This window comes from Scyliorhinus torazame, chromosome X (assembly GCF_047496885.1).
Source record: "Scyliorhinus torazame isolate Kashiwa2021f chromosome X, sScyTor2.1, whole genome shotgun sequence".
NCBI classification, from domain to species: Eukaryota; Metazoa; Chordata; class Chondrichthyes; order Carcharhiniformes; family Scyliorhinidae; genus Scyliorhinus; species Scyliorhinus torazame.
Genome location: NC_092738.1, coordinates 8,053,076 through 8,079,881, shown reverse-complemented (window position 1 = coordinate 8,079,881; position 26,806 = coordinate 8,053,076). Strand labels below are relative to the sequence as shown.

Below are 26,806 nucleotides of genomic sequence, written 5' to 3'. Positions count from 1 at the left end.
GGTGGGTAAACTTGCGGCATGGGTTGGTACCTGGCACTTCGATGTTGTGGCCTTTTCGGAGATATGGATAATGCAGGGACAGGAATGGTTGTTGCAGGTGCCGGGGTTTAGATATTTCAGTAAGCGCAGGGAAGGTGGTAAAAGAGGGGGAGGGGTGGCATTGTTAGTCAAGGACAGTATTACGGTGGCAGAAAGGACGTTTGATGAGGACTCGTCTACTGAGGTAGTATGGGCTGAGGTTAGAAACAGGAAAGGAGAGGTCACCCTGTTAGGGGTTTTCTATAGGCCTCCGAAAAGTTCCAGAGGTGTAGAGGAAAGGATTGCAAAGATGATTCTGGATAGGAGCGAAAGCAACAGGGTAGTTGTTATGGGGGACTTTAACTTTCCAAATATTGACTGGAAACGCTATAGTTCGAGTACTTTAGATAGGTCCGTTTTTGTCCAATGTGTGCAGGAGGGTTTCCTGACACAGTCGGTAGATAGGCCAACGAGAGGCGAGGCCGTATTGGATTTGGTACTGGGTAATGCACCAGGACAGGTGTTAGATTTGCAGGTAGGTGAGCACTTTGGTGATAGTGACCACAATTCGATTACGTTTACTTTAGTGATGGAAAGGGATAGGTATATACCGCAGGGCAAGAGTTATATCTGGGGGAAAGGCAATTATGATGCGATGAGGCAAGACTTAGGATGCACCGGATGGAGAGGAAAACTGCAGGGGATGGGCACAATGGAAATGTGGAGCTTGTTCAAGGAACAGCTACTGCGTGTCCTTGATAAGTATGTACCTGTCAGGCAGGGATGAAGTGGTCGAGCAAGGGAACCGTGGTTTACTAAAGCAGTCGAAACACTTGTCAAGAGGAAGAAGGAGGCTTATGTAAAGATGAGACATGAAGGTTCAGTTAGGGCGCTCGAGAGTTACAAGTTAGCTAGGAAGGACGTCAAGAAAGAGCTAAGAAGAGCCAGGAGGGGACATGAGAAATCTTTGGCAGGGAGGATCAAGGATAACCCTAAAGCTTTCTATAGATATGTCAGGAATAAACGAATGACTAGGGTAAGAGTAGGGCCAGTCAAGGACAGTAGTGGGAAGTTGTGCTTGGAGTCCGAGGAGATAGGAGAGGTGCTAACTGAATATTTTTCATCAGTATTCACACAGGAAAAAGACAATGTTGTTGAGGAGAATACTGAGATTCAGGCTACTAGACGAGAAGGGCTTAAGGTTCATAAGGAGGAGGTGTTAGCAATTCTGGAAAGTGTGAAAATAGATAAGTCCCCTGGGCCGGATGGGATTTATCCTAGGATTCTCTGGGAAGCTAGGGAGGAGATTGCTGAGCCTTTGGCTTTGATCTTTAAGTCCTCTTTGTCAACAGGAATAGTGCCAGAAGACTGGAGGATTGCAAATGTTGTCCCCTTGTTCAAGAAGGGGAGTAGAGACGACCCTGGTAACTATAGACCAGTGAGCCTTACTTCTGTTGTGGGCAAAATCTTGGAAAGGTTTATAAGAGCTAGGATGCATAATCATCTGGAAAGGAATAATTTGATTAGAAATAGTCAACACGGTTTTGTGAAGGGTAGGTCGTGCCTCACAAACCTTATTGAGTTCTTTAAGAAGGTGACCAAACAGGTGGATGAGGGTAAAGCAGTGGATATGGTTTATATGGATTTCAGTAAAGCGTTTGATAAGGTTCCCCACGGTAGGCTACTGCAGAAAATACGGAGGCATGGGATTCAGGGTGATTTAGCAGTTTGGATCAGAAATTGGCTAGCTGGAAGAAGACAAAGGGTGGTGGTTGATGGAAAATGTTCAGACTGGAGTCCAGTTACTAGTGGTGTACCACAAGGATCTGTTTTGGGGCCACTGCTGTTTGTCATTTTTATAAATGACCTGGAAGAGGGCGTAGAAGGATGGGTGAGTAAATTTGCAGATGACACTAAAGTCGGTGGAGTTGTGGACAGTGCGGACGGATGTTACAAGTTACAGAGGGACATAGATAAGCTGCAGCGCTGGGCTGAGAGGTGGCACATGGAGTTTAATGCAGAAAAGTGTGAGGTGATTCATTTTGGAAGGAATAACAGGAAGACAGAGTACTGGGCTGATGGTAAGATTCTTGGCAGCGTGGATGAGCAGAGAGATCTTGGTGTCCATGTACATAGATCCCCGAAAGTTGCCACCCAGGTTGAGAGGGTTGTTAAGAAGGCGTACGGTGTATTAGCTTTTATTCATAGAGCGATTGAGTTTCGGAGCCATGAGGTCATGTTGCAGCTGTACAAAACTCTGGTGCGTCCGCATTTGGAGTATTGCGTGCAATTCTGGTCGCCGCATTATAGGAAAAATGTGGAAGCATTGGAAAGGGTGCAGAGGAGATTTACCAGGATGTTGCCTGGTATGGAGGGAAGATCTTATGAGGGAAGGCTGAGGGACTTGAGGCTGTTTTCGTTAGAGAGAAGAAGGTTAAGAGGTGACTTAATTGAGGCATACAAGATGATCAGAGGATTGGATAGGGTGGACAGTGAGAGCCTTCTTCCTTGGATGGTGATGTCTAGCACGAGGAGACAAAACTTTAAATTGAGGGGAGATAGATATAAGACAGATGTCAGAGGTAGGTTCTTTACTCGGAGAGTAGTAAGGGCGTGGAATGCCCTGCCTGCAACAGTAGTGGACTCGCCAACACTAAGGGTATTCAAATGGTCATTGGATAGACATATGGACGATAAGGGAATAGTGTAGATGGGCTTTAGAGTGGTTTCACAGGTCGGCGCAACATCGAGGGCCGAAGGGCCTGAACTGCGCTGTAATGTTCTATGTTCTATGTTTTATGCTCCGGTTTCCTCCCACAGTCCAATGAAGTGCAGGTTAGGTGGATTGGCCATGATAAATTGTCCCTTTGTGTCCAAAAGGTTAGGTGGGGTTACTGGGATAGGGTGGAGGTGTGGACTTAAGGGAGGTTCTCTTTCCAATTGCTGGTGCAGATGTGATGGGCGGAATGGCCTCCTTCTGCACTGTAGGGATTATACGGTCACACATGAGCTGAGCGTTCAGGGAGTGGAACCCCTTCCTGTTGTTCTCGGGCACTCCCAGGTGGCCCACTCAGCGCAAGGTGGCATGCATGCCATCCACTACCTCCTAGATTTGGGCATCCCGGCAATGTTGGAGAATCCTGCTGCCCGGGCATCCTGTTAGGCCTGGTCCCTGTCAAAAGTTTATATAGTTCACTTCCTGGGCAAACAGGGCATCCGTGACCTCACGGAGACACTTCTGGGCTGCAGCTTGTGAGATGCCACACAGCTCCCCACTCGAGTCCTGGAATGATCCTGACGCGCAGAGGTTCAGGGCTGCGTTGTCCTTGACGGCCACCGGGAGCGCTATCCTCCTCCTCCACGTGCTTCCAGGTTCTTGGCATCCCCAGGTACGACTGGTTTCATCAGTCGGTTCAACTGCACATTCTGATATTTAACGTATTGACTTGCTCGCTTACGCCTCCTCACTGCCATACAGGATTCCCGCGTGAGGACATGGTACAGGTCCAGCACCGTCCCCTTGTCGAGGTGGAGCCTCCTGCGCCACATGCTGTCCGTCATCTGTTCAAAAGACTAGCGATGCCTGTACACCCTGGGCCGTCGCTGACCTCCTATTCTGGGTCTCACACTGGCCCGGTCCTCGGTGTGGGTCACCACCTCAAGTCTCTGTCGACACTGCTACGGCTGCCTCCTCCAGCGCCTGGCGTGCCAGCAGCACCACGAGGGCAGCCTCCACGGGTTCCAAGATATAGTCGATTGCGTGGTAATATCTGCAAGGAATTGGCAGAGGATGTGAGGCAGACAACCAGCGGTGTCTTCCACCCCGGGACCCTCCATTCTCCCATTGCTAGATTTTGGCCTCTCCTGCGATCTAACAGCCTCGGCGCGCTCTCGCTTAAGTGCAATGCGGCCATTAAATCGCACCCCCTATTCCTTGCCAGTAGCATGAGAAGGCATGGAAGATAGAGCAAGAAGCCATGTCTAGATGTGGGCCATGAGGCCAACAGCAGAGGGATGAGGAGGAATTGGGACCAGTGGAGATAACGGGTGGATTCTCCATTCCCCAGCCGTGCGCCGTTCGCTAACGGTGCGATTCTATCTTCCTGCCATTTGTAGATGAGATTTTCGATTGTAACCACCCCATGCTGCCGGGAGCCCAGTGGGCAAGAGCTGCCGGCGGGAAAAGTGAATCGCAGCGACTGGAGAATTCCGGCCAACATTTGAGTTCCCTACTTGGGTTTGGTAAATTCAAGTCATGCTTCCTGGTCAGCAGTCACCAGAATGCAAAAGGGAAGGACATCTTGAGGGTGTGTGGAGTTGTGTTGACCATTGGAGTGATGTGTATGCAGCAGCATTGATGATCCAGAAACATAGTTCATGGCCTGAGCTACAGTGAAGACTGCAACACCTTACATGAATGGAAAGCTACAAGTGATGAGGTATTGTCCGACTGACATTTCTTTCACCTCACATGTAGGGTTAGCAAAGCAAAGAAGTCTGTTGGGAAAGAATGTGTCAGGTGGAGACACTGGATCCTTGCAGTGTTTTTCCATCAGAAGAACTGCTGACTTTCATTCTGAATGGATCCTTGCTCTTACAGATGAAGTACAATCTCCTCTCCAAATGTCCTGCAGACTGAGTCTTGCTCAGTGAAAATGTCAGGATCAAAGTGGCCCTGGAGTCCCTGCCATCTTGATGCCTGCTGTGTTTCCTGAATCTATCGTGGTCACATTCCGGCAAAGCATGGGGACAGCTCTCCAGTTCTCCTTCAGCCTCATTCTTGTTTTCCACCTCCTCTTCTCTCCCCTCTGAGGAGCTGTACCATTCCAGTACTTTACCCTCTTCAAGACTGACACCCCTCAGGAGAGTCATATTGTGGAAAGTACAGCAGGCCACCACGATGCACGAGACCCTGGAGGTCGTGTACTGGAGGGTGCCACCCAAACCAGTCAAGGCACCTGACGCCCTGCCTCAGAAAACCAATGGTTGCTCGATGATGACCCTTGTGCTCAGGTGTCAACCCTTAGGACTGTCATTAGCCACCTCTTCAAGGGATAAACTTAATTCCTATTCCATGGACGTCCAAGTGCTCCATAGAAAATTGCAGCATCTGCTATTGCTGGAGGAAGACGCTGTCATGGCAGCTTCCAGGGTAGTGTGCACACACTGGCATAAAACACTTTCTGTGGTTGTATACCAGCTGAATGTTTAAGGGGTGGAATCCCTCAATGCTGAGGAATTTCCCTGGCTCATCAGTCATGGGTGCACCTGGGGAATTCAGCAAATCCCTTTAAGCTTGAGTGCCACTATCCACCTACCCTCTGGAATATGGAATACATTACCTCCATGATGCACTTCTCCCTATGAAATACCACCAATGTCTGCTGTCATTCCTTGGAAGAAACCAGTTGCAAAAGAACGTGCAAGGCCATTGGGCAGCACGGTAGCACAGTGGTTAGCACAATTGCTTCACAGCTCCAGGATCCCGGGTTCGATTCCCCGCTGGGTCACTGGCTGTGCGGAGTCTGCACATCCTCCCCGTGTCTGCGTGGGTTTCCTCCGGGTGCTCCGGTTTCCTCCCACAGTCCAAAGATGTGCAGGTTAGGTGGATTGGCCATTCTAAATTGCCCTTAGTGTCCAAAATTGCCCTTAGTGTTGGGTGGGGTTACTGGGTTATGGGGTTATGGGGATAGGGTGGAGGTGTTGACCTTGGGTAGGGTGCTCTTTCCAAGAACCTGTGCAGACCCGATGGGCCGAATGGCCTCCTTCTGCACTGTAAATTCTATGATTCTGACTTTAACAACCACGGAAAGGTCTGATCATGGATCCTGTGAACGCATCGAACCCTCAACGAAGCATAAAAGTCAAGTAATTGTCTACTAAGACAACCACAGTCTTCTACAGCACTGATGCTCGAACACGTCCAGGTAGCTTCCTCATTGTCTTCCTGCCCTTCATTCCTCTCCCGTGTGCCTCTGTTTCCTCGGGGTCTACCTCTCCTCCTGCAGATGCTGCTCCCTATTCTATCTCGGAGTAGCTTGATCCTATTTCGTGTTCTGTCCATCCTTTCACTTGGAATGTGGTCTTCCTGAAGCCTCTTTCATGAACCTGTGAAGCCTGTATGCAGAAGCAGCGCCAAAGCTGCTTCCCAAATACACTTGTCCAGTTGAAAGAGCTTTTCCAGATTATTCCCCAGAAGCTGTGCAACTGGTTATCTGTGAATGATGGTCTTCCCTGTTCATAGAATTTACAGCAGGAAGGAGGCCCTTCAGCCCATCGAGTCTGCACCAGTCCCTGGAAAGAGAACCCCACCCAAGTCCACATCTTCACCCAATCTCCGTAACCCCACCTGACCTTTTTGGACACTAAGGGCAATTTATCATGGTCAATCCACCTAACCTGCACATCTTTGGAAGGAAACCGGAGTACCCGGAGGAAACCCACGCAGACACGGGGAGAACGTGCAGACTCCGCACAGACAGTGACCCAAGCCAGGATCGAACCTGAGACCCTGGAGCTGTGAAGCAACAGTGCTAACCACTGTGCTACCGTGCCACCCGTTCAATGGGGTCACCTCTTTGAGTCACCTCTCCTGCTTTAAATGTTGCATTGTAATAATAGTCTTTATTAGTGTCACAAGTAGGCTTACATTAACACTGCAATGAAGTTACTGTGAAAATCCCCTCGTCGCCACACTCCGGCGCCTGTTCGGGTACACAGAGCGAGAATTCAGAATGTACAATCCACCTAACAGCACATCTTTCGGGACTTGTTAATTTAAGCCTATTTGTGACACTAATAAAGGTTATTATTATTATTCAGAAGAATTTTGACAAGGTCTCATGCAGCAGATTACTCTGTGAAGTTAAAGCGCATGGAATTATGGGTCGTGTCGCGAGATAGGTAGAAAGCGAGTTGAAAATGAAAATGAAATGAAAATCGCTTATTGTCACAAGTAGGCTTCAAATGAAGTTACTGTGCCTGTTCGGGGAGGCTGTTACGGGAATTGAACCGTGCTGCTGGCCAGCCTTGGTCTGCTTTCAAAGCCAGCGATTTAGCCCTGTGCTAAACCAGCCCCAGTTAGCAGACAGGAAGCAAAATGTTGGAATAAATGGGTCTTTTTCCAATTCGCAGGCAGTGACGAGTGGGGTACCGCAGGGATCTGTGGTAGGACCCCAACTGTTTACATTGTATATTAATGATTTGGACAAGGGAACAAGATATATTACCTCCAAATTTGCAGATGACGCAAAGTTGGGTGGGAGGGTGAGCTGTGAGGAGTGTCATGTGAGAGTACCTTTAAGAAATGGATGTTTAAGCAATGTACCTTTAAGAAAACAGTGGTGTCAGAGAGTGGGTGGAGCTGAGCTGGATCTGCTGTGATCTCTGCCATGAAAGACTATCTCTGGATCATTTGGGTGATTTAAACTCATAAAAGTAAAGCCTTTAACCTGATGTGTTTCTGTTTAAAGGTGTTAAGTCTCTGGGGTGTTGAAAGGAATAACTGAAGGATTATTTAGTGTTGTAATATTTTCGGGGTTATCTTTGAAGTAAGTGGTGTTAAGTGATTCCAATGTTTATTTAAAAGTTTAAGTTGAGTTCATAGAATAAACATTGTTTTGTGTTTAAAAACCCACGTGTCCATAATTGTAATCCCACCCCCAGGGAACAAGCCGTGTGCTCGGAAAACCACAAATAGCATGAAAGGGAGAGGTTGGTTGAACTCCATGATACACTTTGGGGTTCTGAAAATGCCTCCGCCATAACAATTGGGGGCTCATCCGGGATAAAAGTCTATCTATTGGATTGGCTTTTGTGAACTTAAAGACAGTAAAGGTTTGTTGCTTTTCCGGTGTGGTATTTTAGTTGAAGTGGGGAGAGTGTTGTGAACAATGGCTCTTTCGGAGGCTCAGAAGTTTTTGGGGTTGGACGCAGTGACATGTGACACCTCAGGGACAGAGACTAACCGCAGACTGTTGGGTCTGGCAAAAACATTGCAGTTAACATTACCTGACAAAATGTGAAAAGGTGAGGTAATTATGGCGGTGGTTAAGCATTTAAAGTTGCCTGAGATAGAGTTTGACTCATTGGAAATGGCAAAAATTCAGTTCCAAATTAAACAAATGGAACATGAGAAAGAATTCAAGTGGCTTGAATACGAGAGTGAGAGAGAGGAAAAAGAGAGAGAAAGAGAGAGAGAGGAGAAAGAAAAGGAGAAAGAAGAAAGGAGAAAAGAAAGAATAGCCCTAGCAGAACAAAAAGAAAAAGAAAGGGAGATACAGATCAGGGAAAAAGGTAAAGAGAGGGAGTTTGAACTTCAGAAAATGGCCATGAAACATGAGAGTCAGTTAAAATTGGCAGACTTAAAGGAAAACGAACAGTTGGAGGATAGTGATGAGGATAGTGAGAAAGAGCGTCATAGTCGATGGCTTGGTGGGAATCTATTTAAATATGTACAAGCATTGCCAAGGTTTGACGAGAAGGAAGTGGAAGCCTTTTTCATTTCATTTGAGAAGGTGGCTAAACAAATGAAATGGCCACAGGACATGTGGGTGTTACTGATTCAAACAAAGCTGGTAGGTAGATCTAGTGAAGTGTTTGCATCACTACCGGAGGAGGTATCTGGAACGTCTGAGGAGGTGAAGAAATCCATCTTAAGTGCATATGAACTAGTGCCTGAAGCTGACAGACAAAGGTTTAGAAATTTAAGGAAAGAATTTGGTCAAACATACATGGAGTTTGAAAGGCTCAAACAGAGTAATTTTGATCGGTGGATAAGAGCTTTGAAAATAGACCAAACGTATGAAGCTCTCAGAGAAATTATACTTTTGGAGGAGTTTAAAAATTCAATTCCTGATGTAGTGAGAACTCATGTGGAAGAACAGAGGGTTAAAACTGCGAGAGTAGCAGCAGAAATGGCAGATGATTATGAATTAGTTCATAAATCAAGGTTTGGTTTCCGACATCAGTTTCAGCCGGTGAGGGATAGAAACTGGGGACATGAGAAATACTCAAGTGGTAAAGGTAAAGGTGATCTGATGGGAGACAATAAGGAGAGTGTACCTCAGATTAAAAAGAAATCCAGGAGGGTGGAAAAGAGATGAAAAGTTTCAAATGTTTTCACTAGGCCATGTAAAGTCACAGTGTTGCTGGTTGAAGAAAAGCACTGGGAAGGCTGATGTGATAAAACAGGATAAGACAGTGGGGTTTGTTAAAGTGGTACAGGAAAGCCCAAGGGAAGCGAAGGAGGTGCAAACGATTGTACAGCCTGTTCAAGAAGTAATTGTTAAGAAGGTGCCAGATGTCTGTAAAGAATTTACTCATGTGTATCAGGAGGAGCAGGTAAAGAAATCACAATTTTAATAGATACAGGCACGAGTCAATCTTTAATGGTAAGTGATGAGGAATTATGTAGTTTGGGAAGAATGTTGCCAGAAAAGGTTGTGATATGTGGAATTCAGGGTGAGAGGAGTCGCGTTCCATTATATAAGGTAAGGTTGGAAAGTCCATTGAAGAGTGGTGAAGTGGTAGTAGGAGTAATAGATAAACTATCTTGTCCAGGAATACAGTTTATCTTGGGTAACGATATAGCTGGATCGCAGGTGGGAGTGATGCCTACTGTGGTTGGTAAGCCAGTGGAAAATCAGACAACTGAAGTGTTGAAGGACGAATATCCTGCGATTTTTCCGGATTGTGTAGTAACAAGATCGCAAAGTCACAGGTTAAGACAAGAGGAGGAATCAAAGAGTGAAGATGAAGTTGAAGTGCAATTATCAGAAACGATTTTTGATCAGATGGTTGAAAAAGACCAAGAACAGGTGGAGGATGAGGCGGTTATTTTTAGTTCAGGAAAATTGGCAGAGTTACAACAGAAAGATGTAGAAATAAAACGTATATCTCAGAAAGGATATATGGAAGAGGAATCTGAGCGTATACCAGAGTGTTATTACCGTAAAAGTGATGTCTTGATGAGAAAATGGTGACCTGTACATATGCAGGCGGATGAAAAGTGGGCAGAAGTTCATCAAGTAGTATTGCTGGTAGGGTATAGAAAGGAGGTGTTGCGAGTTGCACATGAGATACCAGTGGGAGGTCATTTGGGAATAAGGAAAACTCAAGCTAAAATCCAGAAACATTTTTATTGGCCTGGACTACATAAAGATGTAGTTAAATTTTGTCAATCATGTCACACATGTCAAGTGATAGGGAAACCTCAAGCAGTGATAAAAGCAGCACCCTTAATACCCATTCCAGCATTTGACGAACCTTTTACGAGGGTCATAATGGATTGTGTATGACCGCTTCCTAAAACAAAAAGTGGGAATCAATATCTTTTGACTATAATGGATGTGTCTTCTAGGTTTCCAGAGGCCATTCCAGTACGTAATATTACAGCTAAAAAGATTGTGGAGCAGTTACTTAAATTCTTTACTAGATATGGACTACCCACAGAAATACAATCCGATCAAGGATCAAATATTACTTCAAAGTTATTCAAAGAAGTTATGGATAACTTAAGAATAAAACAATTTAAATCAACTGCGTACCATCCAGAATCGCAGGGAGCATTAGAAAGGTGGCATCAGACATTAAAGACAATGTTGAGGGCATATTATCAAGATTATCCAGAGGATTGGGATAAAGGAATTCCATTCGTATTGTTTGCAATTAGGGATGCACCTAATGAGTCTACCAAATTTAGTCCTTTTGAACTAATTTTTGGTCATGAGGTAAGAGGACCACTTAAATTGATTAAGGAAAAATTGGTGGGTGGGAAATCGGAAATTACACTATTGGATTACGTGTCAAATTTTAGGGAACGATTAAATAGAGCAGGTGAATTGGCTCGACAACATTTAAAAGTTGCACAAAATGTGATGAAATGTGTAGCGGACAAGAAATCCAAAGTTCGTAGTTTTGTCAGTGGGGATAAAGTTTTAGTGTTGTTACCAGTGGTAGGTGAGCCTTTAAAAGGTAGGTTTTGTGGACCATAAGACCATAAGACATAGGAGCGGAAGTAAGGCCATTCGGCCCATCGAGTCCACTCCACCATTCAATCATGGCTGATTTCAACTCCATTTACCCGCCCTCTCTCCATAGCCCTTAATTGCTCGAGAAATCAAGAATTTATCAACTCCTGTCTTAAAGACACTCAAAGTCCCGGCCTCCACCGCCCTCTGTGGCAATGAATTCCACAGACCCACCACTCTCTGGCTGAAGAAATTTCTCCTCATCTCTGTTCTAAAGTGACTCCCTTTTATTCTAAGGCTGTGCCCCCGGGTCCTAGTCTCCCCGGCTAATGGAAACAACTTCCCTACGTCCACCCTATCTAAGCCATTCATTATCTTGTAAGTTTCTATTAGACCTCCCCTCAACCTCCTAAACTCCAATGAATATAATCCCAGGATCCTCAGACGTTTATCGTATGTTAGGCCTACCATTCCTGGGATCATCCGTGTGAATCTCCGCTGGACCCGCTCCAGTGCCAGTATGTCCTTCCTGAGGTGTGGGGCCCAAAATTGCTCACAGTATTCTAAATGGGGCCTAACTAATGCTTTATAAAGCTTCAGAAGTACATCCCTGCTTTTATATTCCAAGCCTCTTGAGATAAATGACAACATTGCATTTGTTTTATTAATTACAGACTCAACCTGCAAGTTTACCTTTAGAGAATCCTGGACTAGGACTCCCAAGTCCCTTTGCACTTCAGCATTATGAATTTTGTCACCGTTTAGAAAATAGTCCATGCCTCTATTCTTTTTTCCAAAGTGCAAGACCTCGCACTTGCCCACGTTGAATTTCATCAGCCATTTCTTGGACCACTCTCCTAAACTGTCTAAATCTTGCCGCAGCCTCCCCACCTCCTCCATACTACCTGCCCCTCCACCATTCTTTGTATCATCGGAAAACTTAGCCAGAATGCCCCCAGTCCCGTCATCTAGATCGTTAATATATAAAGAGAACAGCTGTGGCCCCAACACTGAACCCTGCGGGACACCACTCGTCACCGGTTGCCATTCCGAAAAAGAACCTTTTATCCCAACTCTCTGCCTTCTGCCTGACAGCCAATCGTCAATCCATGTTAGCACCTTGCCTCGAATACCATGGGCTCTTATTTTACTCAGCAGTCTCCCGTGAGGCAACTGATCAAAGGTGTTATAACCTGCCTACTTACCATTGGCTGGGGACTAATGACTATCCCACAATCCTGTGGGAGTATGAGCTTCCCCAATAAGGGGGGCGGAGAAACCAATAGTAAACTGCTAGTATAAATAAAGCTGGCCAGTTCAGGAACCAGCAGGAAGGAGTATGTCGCAAGGGAAGTTACTGCTACTGTTATGTATATATGTTATAGTAAATAAATGTTATTACTTTGTATCCTTAAAACTCGTGCTGGATTCTTCGTGACCCTTACAAAACTGGCGACGAAGGTTAAAGTGAATATCTGGCTACACTGCTGAAGCCACCTCCCTGGATTTTTGTTGGATACAGGTTGGAAGTTGTTTTCTATTATACCATGCCTCTGTACGGACGTTTGGATGTTTTTGATGCTGCGCTGGAAAGCTGGAACCAGTACACACAACGGATGCGTTACTATTTCCGGGCAAACAATATCACCGAAAACGAGCGCCAGGTGGTCATATTGCTCACCGCCTGCGGGCCGCATACGTTTGGGGTGATTAGGAGCCTTACGTACCCAGCTGCGCCGGACACCAAAACGTTTGATGAACTTGTGAAAATAGTGGGGCAACATTTTAACCCAACCCCGTCCACGATAGTCCAGCGTTACCGGTTTAATACCGCTGAGAGGAACCCTGGAGAATCACTTGCCGATTTTCTATCCAGGCTACGCAGGATTGCGGAGTACTGTGACTATGGTGAGACCTTGTCAGAAATGTTACGCGACCGTTTGGTTTGCGGTATTAACAATGCGGCCACCCAGAGAAAGTTGTTAGCGGAGCCAACATTGACTTTTCAACAGGCCATTCGAATAGTATTGTCCCGAGAGAGCGCAGAGCGAGGAGTACAGGAGCTACAGGGAATGGAAGTGCATGCCTTGGAGCGCAACCCCTTCCGTCCGAAAGCGTCCCCCCGCACTCCTGCGGTACCTTGGGCGAGGCAACGTCCGGACCGACGCCAGTGGCCGTCGGACATTCCTCCCCGAAGAGAGCCTTCTCCAGAGCCAATGCATGAGGAGCCATGTCCGTGTCAGACTTGTAGGCGCCGACCCCGTCGCGGACGGCGGTCCTGGGGGCGCCAGAGGCGCCGTCGTTCCGACAGAAACTGGGACCCGCCCAGGGGCCGTAACTGGGACCAGCCCAGGGGCCGTACCTTCCATGTGGATGAACCTGCGGCGACTACTCCTGAGGACGTGGAGACGGACGACGACTGCCTGCAGCAGCATTGTGTGGCAGCTCCCCGTGTGGCCCCCATTAAGGTGACAGTACCGGTCAATGGCCACCCGCTTGAGATGGAGTTGGATACTGGTGCAGCGGTCTCCGTGATCGCCCAGAGGACATTCGACCGCATCAAGCAGGGTATACAGACCCTTACATTAACCGACTCACAGGCCAGGTTGGCCACCTACACGGGGGAACCACTGGACATTGCAGGAACTACAATGTCCCCTGTTGTCTATGGACGCCAGGAGGGGCGTTTCCCACTTATCGTGGTGCGCGGCCATGGGCCCAGCCTGTTGGGTCGGGACTGGTTGCGCCATTTGCGGTTGCAATGGCAGCACATCCTCCAAACAGTTTCTGAAGGGTTGACTGAGGTGCTAGGACGATACCCAGATGTATTCCAGCCTGGTTTGGGGAAAATAAAAGGGGCCGTAGCCCGTATCCAAGTTGAACCAGGAGCCACGCCGCGCTATTTCCGGGCACGCCCAGTGCCTTACGCCTTGCTCGAGAAGGTAGAAGGGGAGCTCACTCGTTTGGAGAGTTTGGGTATTATCAGGCCCGTCCGTTTTGCTGACTGGGCAGCACCAATTGTACCTGTAATGAAGCCAGATGCCACAGTTCGCTTGTGTGGCGACTATAAACTTACAGTGAATACGGTTTCCCGACTCGACCGATATCCAATGCCTCGCATAGAGGATCTCTACGCGAAACTTGCAGGTGGACTCTCGTTCACAAAATTAGATATGAGTCACGCCTACCTGCAGTTGGAGCTGGACCCTGCCTCCCGACCATATGTAACGATTAATACACACCGGGGCCTGTATGAATATACACGGTTGCCCTTTGGAGTATCCTCTGCCTGCGCAATTTTTCAACGTGTTATGGAGGGCATTTTGAGAGGTTTACCACGTGTGGCTGTCTACCTAGATGACGTTTTGATTACAGGGATGTCGGAGCAAGAACATTTGGAAAATCTGGAGGCTGTCCTTGGATGCCTTTCGGAGGCTGGAGTCCGTTTACATCGCACAAAGTGTGTATTTCAGGCAAAAGAAGTAGTCTACCTAGGTTATCGGGTGGACCGCGAAGGTCTGCACCCCGTCGCAGAGAAGGTGCGTGCAATTCAACATGCCCCCGCCCCGACTGACACTTCTCATCTTCGTCCTTTTCTCGGTCTCGTAAACTATTAAGGGAAGTTCCTCCCCAATCTGCCAACTACGCTGGCCCCTTTGCACCTTCTGCTAAAGAAAAATCACACCTGGGTTTGGGGTCAGCCGCAAGAAACCGCTTTCCGGCGGGTAAAGCAGCAATTGTCGTTGTCTGGGTTACTAACCCACTATGATCCTGGAAAGCCTTTGCTCGTAACATGTGATGCATCCCCGTATGGTATTGGGGCCGTCCTGTCCCACAAGATGGAGAACGGGGCCGAACGACCGATAGCTTTCGCCTCCCGCACATTGACTGCAGCGGAGAAAAAGTACGCGCAGATCGAGAAGGAGGGCCTGGCAGTGGTTTTTGCGGTAAAAAGCTTCCACCAGTACGTGTACGGCCGCCATTTCACTCTCGTGTCTGATCATAAGCCCCTGCTGGGACTTTTCAGAGAGGATAAGCCAATACCGCCCATTGCTTCTGCACGGATCCAGCGCTGGGCTTTGTTGCTTGCTGCATACGAGTATTCTCTGGAGTACAAACCAGGTATGCAGATCGCAAATGCCGACGCACTGAGCCGATTGCCTTTATCGACCGGCCCCATGTCGACCCCCACGACCGGTGAGGTGGTTGCAACCCTAAATTTTATGGACACCTTGCCTGTCACGGCATCACAGATCCGTGAGTGGACCCAGACGGAGCCAGTCCTGTCAAAGGTTCGGCACATAGTCCTGTATGGTGGGCAGCATAGACAGCTCCCAGGCGAGTTGCGGGCATTTTCCGCCAAGCTGTCAGAATTCAGCGTGGAAGACGGCATCCTCTTGTGGGGGACGTGTGTGATTGTCCCGGAAAAAGGCCAGGAGCTGATACTACCAGACTTGCACAATGGGCACCCAGGCGTGACCAAAATGAAAATGTTGGCCCGGAGTTATGTCTGGTGGCCAGGCCTCGACACCGACATTGAGAAGGTGGCCCAAAACTGCTCCATTTGCCAGGAGCATCAGAAGCTTCCGTCGGCCGCGCCCCTACATCACTGGGAATGGCCAGGGCGGCCTTGGGCACGCTTGCATGCAGATTTCGCAGGCCCTTTTCAAGGATCCATGTTCCTTCTACTAATTGACACCCAGTCCAAATGGCTAGAGGTGCATAAGTTGCAGGGGACAACGTCCTGCGCAACAATTGAAAAGATGCGTTTGTCGTTTAGTACGCATGGCCTCCCCGAGGTGCTGGTCACGGATAACGGCACTCCAGTCACGAGTGAGGAGTTTGCGAGGTTCACGAAGATGAACGGCATCCGCCATATCCGCACTGCCCCTTACCACCCGGCTTCAAATGGGTTGGCAGAGCGCGCAGTGCAGACATTCAAATGGGGCAGCACGGTAGCATTGTGGGGCAGCACGGTAGCATTGTGGATAGCACAATTGCTTAACAGCTCCAGGGTCCCAGGTTCGATTCCGGCTTGGGTCACTGTCTGTGCGGAGTCTGCACATCCTCCCCGTGTGTGCGTGGGTTTCCTCCGGGTGCTCCGGTTTCCTCCCACAGTCCAAAGATGTGCAGGTTAGGTGGATTGGCCGTGATAAATTGCCCTTAGTGTCCAAAATTGCCCTTAGTGTTGGGTGGGGTTATGGGGAGAGGGTGGAGGTGTCGACCTTGGGTAGGGTGCTCTTTCCAAGAGCCGGTGCAGACTCGATGGGCCGAATGGCCTCCTTCTGCACTGTAAATTCTATGATCTATGAGGCCTAAAGAAGCAGTCTTCCGGATCAATGGGCACGAGACTGGCTCGCTTTTTGTTTATGTACAGGACCACCCCCCATGCAGTGACTGGGGTAGCTCCCGCAGAACTCCTAATGGGCCGGAGACTTCGCACCCGCCTTAGTATGGTTTTCCCGGACATTGGCGCAAAAGTACGCCGCACACAAGAACGGCAGGGACAGGGATTTTCTCGGCATCAGCCGATTCGGCAGTTTGCGCCCGGTGACCCAGTGTTCGTTCGGAATTTTGCTGGTGGTGCCAATGGGTTCCTGGTGTAATCTTTCGCCAAACGGGCCCTATATCTTACCAAGTGCAAGCCCAGGGTTGTCTCCAGCGAAAACATGTAGACCACGTTCGGTCCAGAAGACCATCCCCTCAAAGGATTCCCCGCCCCCGGAGCTCATTTCAACAGCCGCAGAGACCAGAGACAAGGGAAGGTAGTCCTCACAATCTTCCATTGGTGCCTCACTCGAAGCCTGCGCAGGCCATTACGGGTCCGAATGGAGATAGACACGCTGACCTGACGGAGGCAGCAGACTCTGACTCCGAGATGGAGACACAGGATGCCTCAGAGGGGGAATACTCGGGTCCACGGGCCGTGGATGTACAACCGTTGCGCCGTTCATCACGGAAACGCCGGTCTCCGTCTCGTTACACGCCACCTGATCCAGCGCCGCGTGCAAATGGTGTCCGGCCTGTGGCGAAACGAGTCCGACGCCCTCCTTCGCCAGGGTCTTCGGTGGATTTCTTGGATTTTGGGGGGGAGGGATGTTATAATCTGCCTACTTACCATTGGCTGGGGACTAATGACTATCCCACAATCCTGTGGCAGTACGAGCTTCCCCAATGAGGGGGGCGGAGAAACCACTAGTAAACTCCTAGTATAAATAAAGCTGGCCAGTTCAGGAACCAGCAGGAAGGAGTATGTAGCAAGGGAAGTTACTGCTACTGTTATGTATATATGTTATAGTAAATACATTTTATTACTTTGTATCCTTAAAACTCGTGCTGGATTCTTCGTGACCCTTACAAAAAAAGGCCTTTTGGAAGTCAAGATAGATAACATCCATTGGCTCTCCTTGGCCTAACCTATTTGTTATCTCTTCAAAGAACTCTAGCAGGTTTGTCAGGCACGACCTCCCCTTACTAAATCCATGCTGACTTGTCCTAATCCGACCCTGCACTTCCAAGAATTTAGAAATCTCATCCTTAACAATGGATTCTAGAATCTTGCCAACAACCGAGGTTCGGCTAATTGGCCTATAATTTTCCATCTTTTTCCTTGTTCCCTTCTTGAACAGGGGGGTTACAACAGCGATTTTCCAATCCTCTGGGACTTTCCCTGACTCCAGTGACTTTTGAAAGATCATAACTAGCGCCTCCACTATTTCTACAGCTATCTCCTTTAGAACTCGAGGATGTAGCCCATCTGGGCCCGGAGATTTATCAATTTTTAGACCTCTAGCACTTTCTCCTTTGTGATGGCTACCATATTCAACTCTGCCCCCTGACTCTCCTGAATTGTTGGGATATTACTCATGTCTTCTACTGTGAAGACTGACGCAAAGTACTTATTTGGTTCCTCAGATATTTCCTTGTCTCCCATCACTAGATTACCAGCGTCATTTTGGAGCGGCCCAATGTCAACTTTTGCCTCCCGTTTGTTTTTAATGTATTTAAATAAACTTTTACTATCATTCCTAATGTTACTAGCTAGCCTACCTTCATATTTGATCCTCTCTTTCCTTATCTCTCTCTTTGTTATCCTCTGTTTGTTTTTGTAGCCTTCCCAATCTTCTGACTTCCCACATTGTAGGCTGTCTCTTTTGCTTTGATGCATTCCCTAACTTCCTTTGTCAGCCATGGCTGCCTAATCCCCCCCCCCCCCCCCCTCTGATAACCTTTCTTTTCTTTGGGATTAACCTCTGTACTGTGTTCTCAATTACTCCCTGAAACTCCTGCCATTGCTGTTCCACTATCTTTCCCACTAGGCTCTGCTCCCAGTCGATTTTCTTCATTTCCTCCCTCATGCCCCTGTAGTTACCTTTATTTAACTGTAACACCTTTACATCTGATTCTACCTTCTTCCTTTCAAATTGCAGATTGAATTCTACCATATTATGATCACTGCCTCCTAAGTGCTCCCTTACTTTAAGATCTTTAATCAAGTCTGGCTCATTACATAACACTAAGTCCAGAATGGCCTGTTCCCTCATGGGCTCCATCACAAGCTGTTCCAAAAAGCCCTCCTGGAAACATTGAATTAATTCCCTTTCCTTGGGTCCACTGGCAGCATTATTTACCCAGTCCACCTGCATATTGAAGTCCCCCATGATCACTGTGACCTTGCCTTTCTGACATGCACTTTCTATTTTGTGGTGCATTTTGTGCCCCTGGTCCTGGCCACTGTTAGGAGGCCTGTACATAACTCCCATTATGGTTTTTTTGCCTTTGTGGTTCCTCAACTCTACCCACACAGACTCCACATCATCTGACCCTATGTCGTTTAGTGCTATTGATTTAATTTCATTCCTAATGAACAAGGCAACCCCGCCCCCTCTGCCCACCTCTCTGTCTTTTCGATAGGTTGTGAATCCCTGGATGTTTAAATGCCAGTCCTGAACCACCTGCAACCACGTCTCTGTGATGCCTACCACATCATGCCTGCCAGTCACAATCTGGGCCACAAGCTCATCTACCTTGTTCCGTACACTGCGCGCATTTAAATATAGCACCTTTAATTCTCTATTGACCGTCCCTTTTTGTTTTCTTAGTGTGGTGGACCTTGGTTTACTGAGCCTTTCCATACACTGTGTCATATTTTGTGGGATGGGGACTATCGTAACCTCCTGAGATCTGTCCTTTTGTGCTTTTTTGTATTCCTAAGCAGCTACGCTTCCCACTGATTACTTCACCTCTTGGTTCCCTGACTTTCCCTTCCCCCCCAATCTCTATTTAAAGTCCTATTGACCACCCTATTTACTCTTTTCGCCAGAACACTGGTGCCAGCTCGGTTGAGGTGGAGACTATCCCAACGGTATAGGTCCCCCCTGTCCCAAAACTGATGCCATTGTCCCATGAAAAGGAACCCCTCTTTCCCACACCACTCTTTCAGCCACGTGTTAACTTCCCTTATTTTTGTCTCCCTATGCCAATTTGCACGTGGCTCGGGCAGTAATCCGGAGATTATGACCCTTGAGGACCTGTTGAGGACCGTAACAGATTGAAAGGAAATTAAGTGAGGTGAATTATGTGGTAAAAACACCAGATAGAAGGAAGACTCACCGAGTGTGTCATGTGAATATGCTTAAAAGGTACTTTGAAAGGGAAGGAGAGAAAAAGGAGGTTTTAATGATTCTACCTCAAAGTGACGAACCAAATCCAGATGACTGTGAATTTGACATACCTCAAATTAAATTGGAAAATGAGGATGTTCTTAAAAATTGGGATGAATTGTTAAGTTACCTTCCAGAGGAAAAACGAACTGACCTGAAAGAGTTATTAATATCACATGGGCAAGTTTGTAGAGATAAATTGGGAAGTCCTAAAATGGCTATACATGATGTAGATGTGGGAAATGCTGTTCCTATCAAACAACATCCATATAGACTTAATCCTTTAAAATTGGCACAGGTTAACATAGAGATTGAGAGTATGCTTAAAAATGACATAATTGAAGTGGGTTGCAGCCAATGGAGCTCACCCATAGTGATGGTACCTAAATCAGACGGTACCCAACGGTTGTGTGTGGACTATCGAATGGTGAATGCAGTTACAAGAACGGACTCTTATCCTATCCCGCGTTTGAAGGATTGCATTGCGAAAGTGGGACAATCTGCTTTTATTTTCAACTTCCAGACATGGAAAGAACATTTAAAATATCGTATGGAGTTCTTCGATCGACTTCAGGCGGCGGGTTTGGTGATGAACCTAGCCGAACGTGAATTTGGAGAAGCCCGAATCACTTTCCTTGCAGAGTTTCCGACACCTTCGACACAACGGGAAATAATGCGATTTCTTGGTATGAGTGGATTTTACCGGAAATTTGTACCAAATTTTAGCAGTGTGGTCGCTCCACTGACGGACTTGCTCAAGAAGCGTAACAAATTCCAGTGGACAGCGGAGTGTCAACGGGCATTTGACGGCCTGAAGGCTGTGTTAACCACTGCTCCTGTGTTACTCATCCCCAATTATACCAAACCATTCAAAGTGGCTGTTGATGCGAGTGATGTGGGCGTAGGTGCAGTGCTTCTACAAGACGACGACGAAGGACTAGAGCGGCCTGTTGGTTATTTTTCAAAGAAATTGAATTCTCACCAGAAAAAGCATTCGACGATTGAGAAGGAGACTTTGAGTTTGTTGCTGGCTTTGCAACATTTTCACATTTATGTGACCAGCAATCCATCTGACACCATTATACATACTGTTCATAATCCTTTGATGTTTTTGGAGCGATTCCGGAACGACAATGCGAGGCTGTTTCGCTGGAGTTTATTGTTACAGCCATTTCATTTAAAATTAATACATGTGGCAGGACGGGAAAATGTGATAGCCGATGCTTTGTCACGAATGTGATCAATCGGGAAGGTTTTCGGTTGGAGGAAGAAGAACAAAGAAAAATGGACTATATTATTATACCTGTTTGAGTGTGTTGTTTTCTTTGAATGAAAATGTGTATTTACTGTGTGCATTTCTTCGTGGATGGTGCAAAAGTGAAAAATGAAACCATCTTGAAGTTGATGGTTTCTTTTTTTTTCTTGGGGGGAGGTGTCATGTGAGAGTACCTTTAAGAAATGGATGTTTAAGCAATGTACCTTTAAGAAAACAGTGATGTCAGAGAGTGGGTGGAGCTGAGCTCAGTTCAGCCACTTTGAAGTTTCAGTTTTGAGGAAAAGAGCTGGGTGTGTGTCTGTGTTTTGCAGTGAGCTGGATCTGCTGTGATCTCTGCCATGAAAGACTATCTCCGGATCATTTGGGTGATTTAAACTCATAAAAGTAATGCCTTTCACCTGATGTGTTTCAGTTTGAAGGTGTTAAGTCTCTGGGGTGTTGAAAGGAATAACTGAAGGATTATTTAGTGTTGTGTTATTTTCGGGGTTATCTTTGAAGTAAGGGGTGTTAAGTGACCCAATGTTTATTTAAAAGGTTAAGTTGAGTTCATAGAATAAACATTGTTTTGTGTTTAAAAACCCACGTGTCCACAATTGTAATCCCACCCCCAGGGAACAAGCCGTGTGCTCGGAAAAGCAAAAATAGCATTAAAGGGAGAGGTTGGTTGAACTCCATGATACACTTTGGGGTTCTGAAAATGACTCCCCATAACAGGAGGATGCAGAGATGCTTCAGCGGTATTTGGACAGGCTTAGTGAGTGAGCAGATGCATGGCAGTGGCAGATGCAGTATAATGTGGATAAATGTGGGGTTATCCACTTCGGTAGCAAAAATAGGAAGGCAGATTATTATTTGGATGGGTGTAAATTAAGAGAGGCGGATACTCAGCGAGACCTTGGTGTCCTCGTGCATCAGTCGCTGAAAGTAAGCGCGCAGGTACAGCAGGCAGTGAAGAAGGCAAATGGTATATTGGCCTTCATAGCGAGACGATTTGAGTATTGGAATAGGGATGTTTTACTGCAAATGTATAGGGCGTTATTGAGGCCTTATCTGAGGAAGAATGTTCTTGCTATGGAGGGAGTGCAGCGAAGGTTTACCAGGCTCATTCCTGGGATGACGGGACTGTCATATGAGGAGAGACTAAATCATTTGGGATTATTTTCATTGGAGTTTAGAAGAGTGAAAGGGGATCTCACAGAAATTTACAAAATTCTAACAGGATTAGACAGGGCAGATTCAGAAAGAATGTTCCTGATGGTGGGGGAGTCCAGAACTAGGGCTCATAGTTTGAGGATAAGGAGTAAACCTTTTAGGACTGAGGTGAGGAGAAATTTCTTCACCCAGAGAGCGGTGAATCTGTGGGATTCACTACCACAGAAAGTAGTTGAGGCCAAAACGTTGTGTAATTTCCAGAAAAAATTTGATACAGCTCTTGGGGCTAAAGGAATCCAGGGATGTAGGGGGGAAGGCGGGATCAGGGTATTGAACCTGATGATCAGCCATGATCATTATGAATAGTGGAGCGGGCTCGAAGGGCCGAATGACCTCCTCCAGCTTCTATTTTCTATGTATGTTTCCATGTATGTTCCCACCTCATTCCAATAAATTTGACAGGCATGATTCATGAAGCCATCCTAACCCTGCTATCAGGCAGATGGGAGTAATGCTCACAGAAGCTATGTAACGATGATGGAATGCCCTCACCGGATGTCCTCAGTCTGCCATGTCTCACTAACTTGATAGAGTTTTTCGAGGAGGTCACAAAGATGATTGATGCAGGAAGGGCAGTGGATGTTATCTATATGGACTTCAGTAAGGCCTTTGACAAGGCCCCTCATGGCAGACTGGTACAAAAGGTGAAGTCACACGGGATCAGGGGTGCGCTGGCAAGATGGATACAGAACTGGCTAGGCCATAGAAGGCAGAGAGTAGCAATGGAAGGGTGCTTTTCTGATTGGAGGGCTGTGACTAGTGGTGTTAGAACATAAGAACTAGGAGCAGGAGTACGCCATCTGGCCCCTCGAGCCTGCTCCACCATTCAATGAGATCATGGCTGATCTTTTGTGGACTCAGCTCCACTTTCCGGCCCGAACACCATAACCCTTAATCCCTTTATTCTTCAAAAAACTATCTATCTTGATCTTAAAAACATTTAATGAAGGAGCCTCTACTGCTTCACGAGGCAAGGAATTCCATAGATTCACAACCCTTTGGGTGAAGAAGTTCCTCGTAAACTCAGTCCTAAATCTACTTCCCCTTATTTTGAGGCTATGCCCCCTAGTTCTGCTTTCACCCGCCAGTGGAAACAACCTGCCTGCATCTATCCTATCTATTCCCTTCATAATTTTATATGTTTCTACAAGATCCCCCCCTCATCGTTCCAAATTCCAATGAGTACAGTCCCAGTCTACTCAACCTCTCCTCGTAATCCAACCCCTTCAGCTCTGGGATTAACCGAGTGAATCTCCTCTGCACACCCACCAGTGCCAGTACATCCTTTCTCAAGTAAGGAGACCAAAACTGAACACAATACTCCAGGTGTGGCCTCACTAACACCTTATACAATTGCAGCATAACCTCCCTAGTCTTAAACTCCATCCCTCTAGCAATGAAGGACAAAATTCCATTTGCCTTCTTAATCACCTGTTGCACCTGTAAACCAACTTTTTACGACTCATGCACTAGCACACCCAGGTCTCTCTGCACAGCAGCATGTTTTAATATTTTATCATTTAAATAATAATCCATTTTGCTGTTATTCCTACCAAAATGGACAACCTCACATTTGTCAGCATTGTATTCCATCTGCCAGACCCTAGCCCATTCACTTAACCTATCCAAATCCCTCTGCAGACTTCCAGTACCCTCTGCACTTTTTGCTTTACCACTCACCTTAGTGTCGTCTGCAAACTTGGACACATTGCCCTTGGTCCCCAACTCCAAATCACCTATGTAAATTGTGAACAATTGTGGGCCCAATACTGATCCCTGAGGGACACCACTAGCTACTGATTACCAACCAGAGAAACACCGATTAATCCTCAGTCTTTGCTTTCTATTAATTAACCAATCCTCTATCCATGCTACTACTTTCCCCTTAATGCCCTGCATCTTTATCTTATGCAGCAACCTTTTCTGTGCCACCTTGTCAAAGACTTTCTGGAAATCCAGATATACCACATCCATTGGCTCCACATTATCTACCGCACTGGTAATGTCCTCACAAAATTCCACTAAATTAGTTAGGCACGACCTGCCCTTTATGAACCCATGCTGCGTCTGCCCAATGGGACAATTTCCATCCAGATGCCTCGCTATTTCTTCCTTGATGATAGATTCCAGCATCTTCCCTACTACTGAAGTTAAGCTCACTGGTTTATAATTCCCCGCTTTCTGCCTACCTCCTTTTTTAAACAGTGGTGTCACGTTTGCTAATTTCCAATCCGCCGGGACCACCCCAGAGTCTAGTGAATTTTGGTAAATTATCACTAGTGCATTTGCAATTTCCCTAGCCATCTCTTTTAGCACTCTGGGATGCATTCCATCAGGGCCAGGAGACTTGTCTACCTTTAGTCCCATTAGCTTGCCCATCACCACCTCCTTAGTGATAACAATCCTCTCAAGGTCCTCACCTGCCATAGCCTCATTTCCATCAGTCACTGGCATGTAATTTGTGTCTTCCACTGTGAAGACCGACCCAAATAACCTGTTCAGTTCCTCAGCCATTTCCTCATCTCCCATTATTAAATCTCCCTTCTCATCCTCTAAAGGACCAATATGTACCTCAGACACTCTTTTTTGTTTTATATATTTGTAGACACGTTTACTATCCGTTTTTATATTCTGAGCAAGGTTACTCTCATAATCTATCTTACTCTTCTTTATAGCTTTTTTAGTAGCTTTCTGTTGCCCCCTAAAGATTTCCCAGTCCTCTAGTCTCCCACTAGCAACAAGCTTTTTCCAAGAGTGGGGGTGTCAATTACAAGGGGCCACGATTTCAAGGTGAGAGGGGGAAAGTTTAAGGGAAATGTGCGTGGAAAGTTTTTTACGCAGAGGGTGGTGGGTGCCTGGAACGCTTTGCCAGCGGAGGTGGTAGAGGCGGGCACGATAGCATCATTTAAGACAGATATATGAACGGGCGGGGAACAGAGGGAAGTAGATCCTTGGAAAATAGGCGACAGGTTTAGATAAAGGATCTGAATCGGCGCAGGCTGGGAGGGCCGAAGGGCCTGTTCCTGTGCTGTAATTTTCTTTGTTCTTTGTTCTACTAATCTTTGCCACTTTGTATGCTTTTTCCTTCAATTTGATACTCTCCCTTATTTCCTTAAATATCCATGGTCGATTTTCCCTCTTTCTACCGTCCTTCCTTTTTGTTGGTATAAACCTTTGCTGAGCACTGTGAAAAATCGCTTGGAAGGTTCTCCACTGTTCCTAAACTGCTTCACCATAAAGTCTTTGCTCCCAGTCTACCTTAGCAAGTTCTTCTCTCAACCCATTGTAATCTCCTTTGTTTAAGCACAAAACACTAGTGTTTGATTTTACCTTCTCACCCGCCATCTGTATTTTAAATTCCACCATATTGTGATCGCTCCTTCCGAAAGGATCCCTAACTATGAGATCCTGAATCAATCCTGTCTCATTGCACAGGACCAGATCTAGGACCGCTTGTTCCCTCGTAGGTTCCATTACGTACTGTTCTAGGAAACTATCGCGGATACATTCTATAAACTCCTCCTCAAGGCTGCCTTGACCTACCTGGTTAAACCAATCGACATGTAGATTAAAATCCCCCATGGTAACTGCTGTACCATTTCTACATGCATCAGTTATTTCTTTGTTTATTGCCTGCCCCACCATAATGTTACTATTTGGTGGCTGATAGATTACTCCTATCAGTGACTTTTTTGCCTTACTATTCTGATTTCCACCCAAATGGATTCAACCTTATCCTCCATAGCACCGATGTCATCCCTTACTATTGCCCGGATGTCATCCTTAAATGACAGAGCTACACCACCTCCCTTACCATCCACTCTGTCCTTCCGAATAGTTTGATACCCTCCGATATTTAACTCCCAGTCGTGACCATCCTTTAACCACGTTTCAGTAATGGCCACTAAATCATAGTCATTCACGGTGATTTGCGCCATCAACTCATTTACCTTATTCCGAATACTACGAGCATTCAGGTAAAGTACACTTATGTAGGCTTTTTTACCTGTTTTGAATCTTAACACCTCGATCAGTAACCTCTGCTAAGTTATATTTCCTCTTAACTTTTCTCCTAATTTTCCTTGCCGTTGAACCCATATCTTCACGTAACAACCTGCCGCGTCGCTTACCATGAATGTTTTTACTTCCTGTTTTATTATTTTTAGTATTACTGGGCCTATTCGCTGAGCTCCCCTCAGTCACTGTACCTTGTACTCCCTCCCTCACAGCACAATGGGTGTACCTACACCTCATGGACTGTAGCCGTTCAAGAAGGCAGCTCACCACCTTCTCAAGCGGCAATTGGGGATGGGCAGTAAATGCTGGCCTAACCAGCGACGCCCACATCCCGTCAAAAGATATATTTTTTCAACTTTGGCTGTTAGATGTGCAATGGCACTAATTCGCATGGCAGAAAAATGGCAACTGCAATGTGTGAACCACTCGAAGGGTGTCTCATTGTCGGTTCTGGAGGGAATCGAGAGAATAATTCAAGTTTGTTGCATGTTACCCGCGGAGGCTTGTGAGGAACAGCAACAATCCAGGCTGCGGTGAGAAAGAACATTAAGCATCTGTAACAGAGCAATAAGTGACCAAGGCAGGACTTATGCAGCAGGCAATCAGCAAGAAATCTTTCTCTTTCGACCTCCACAGGATTCTTACGGCAG

The 26,806-nt window shown here is 46.6% G+C and overlaps 1 protein-coding gene across 1 annotated transcript in view; it reads left to right on the top strand.

The window, feature by feature from the left end:
- Positions 1-26,806, top strand: part of pou6f1 (POU class 6 homeobox 1) — an 884,787-nt gene that overhangs the window by 371,767 nt on the left and 486,214 nt on the right. The window lies entirely within an intron of this gene.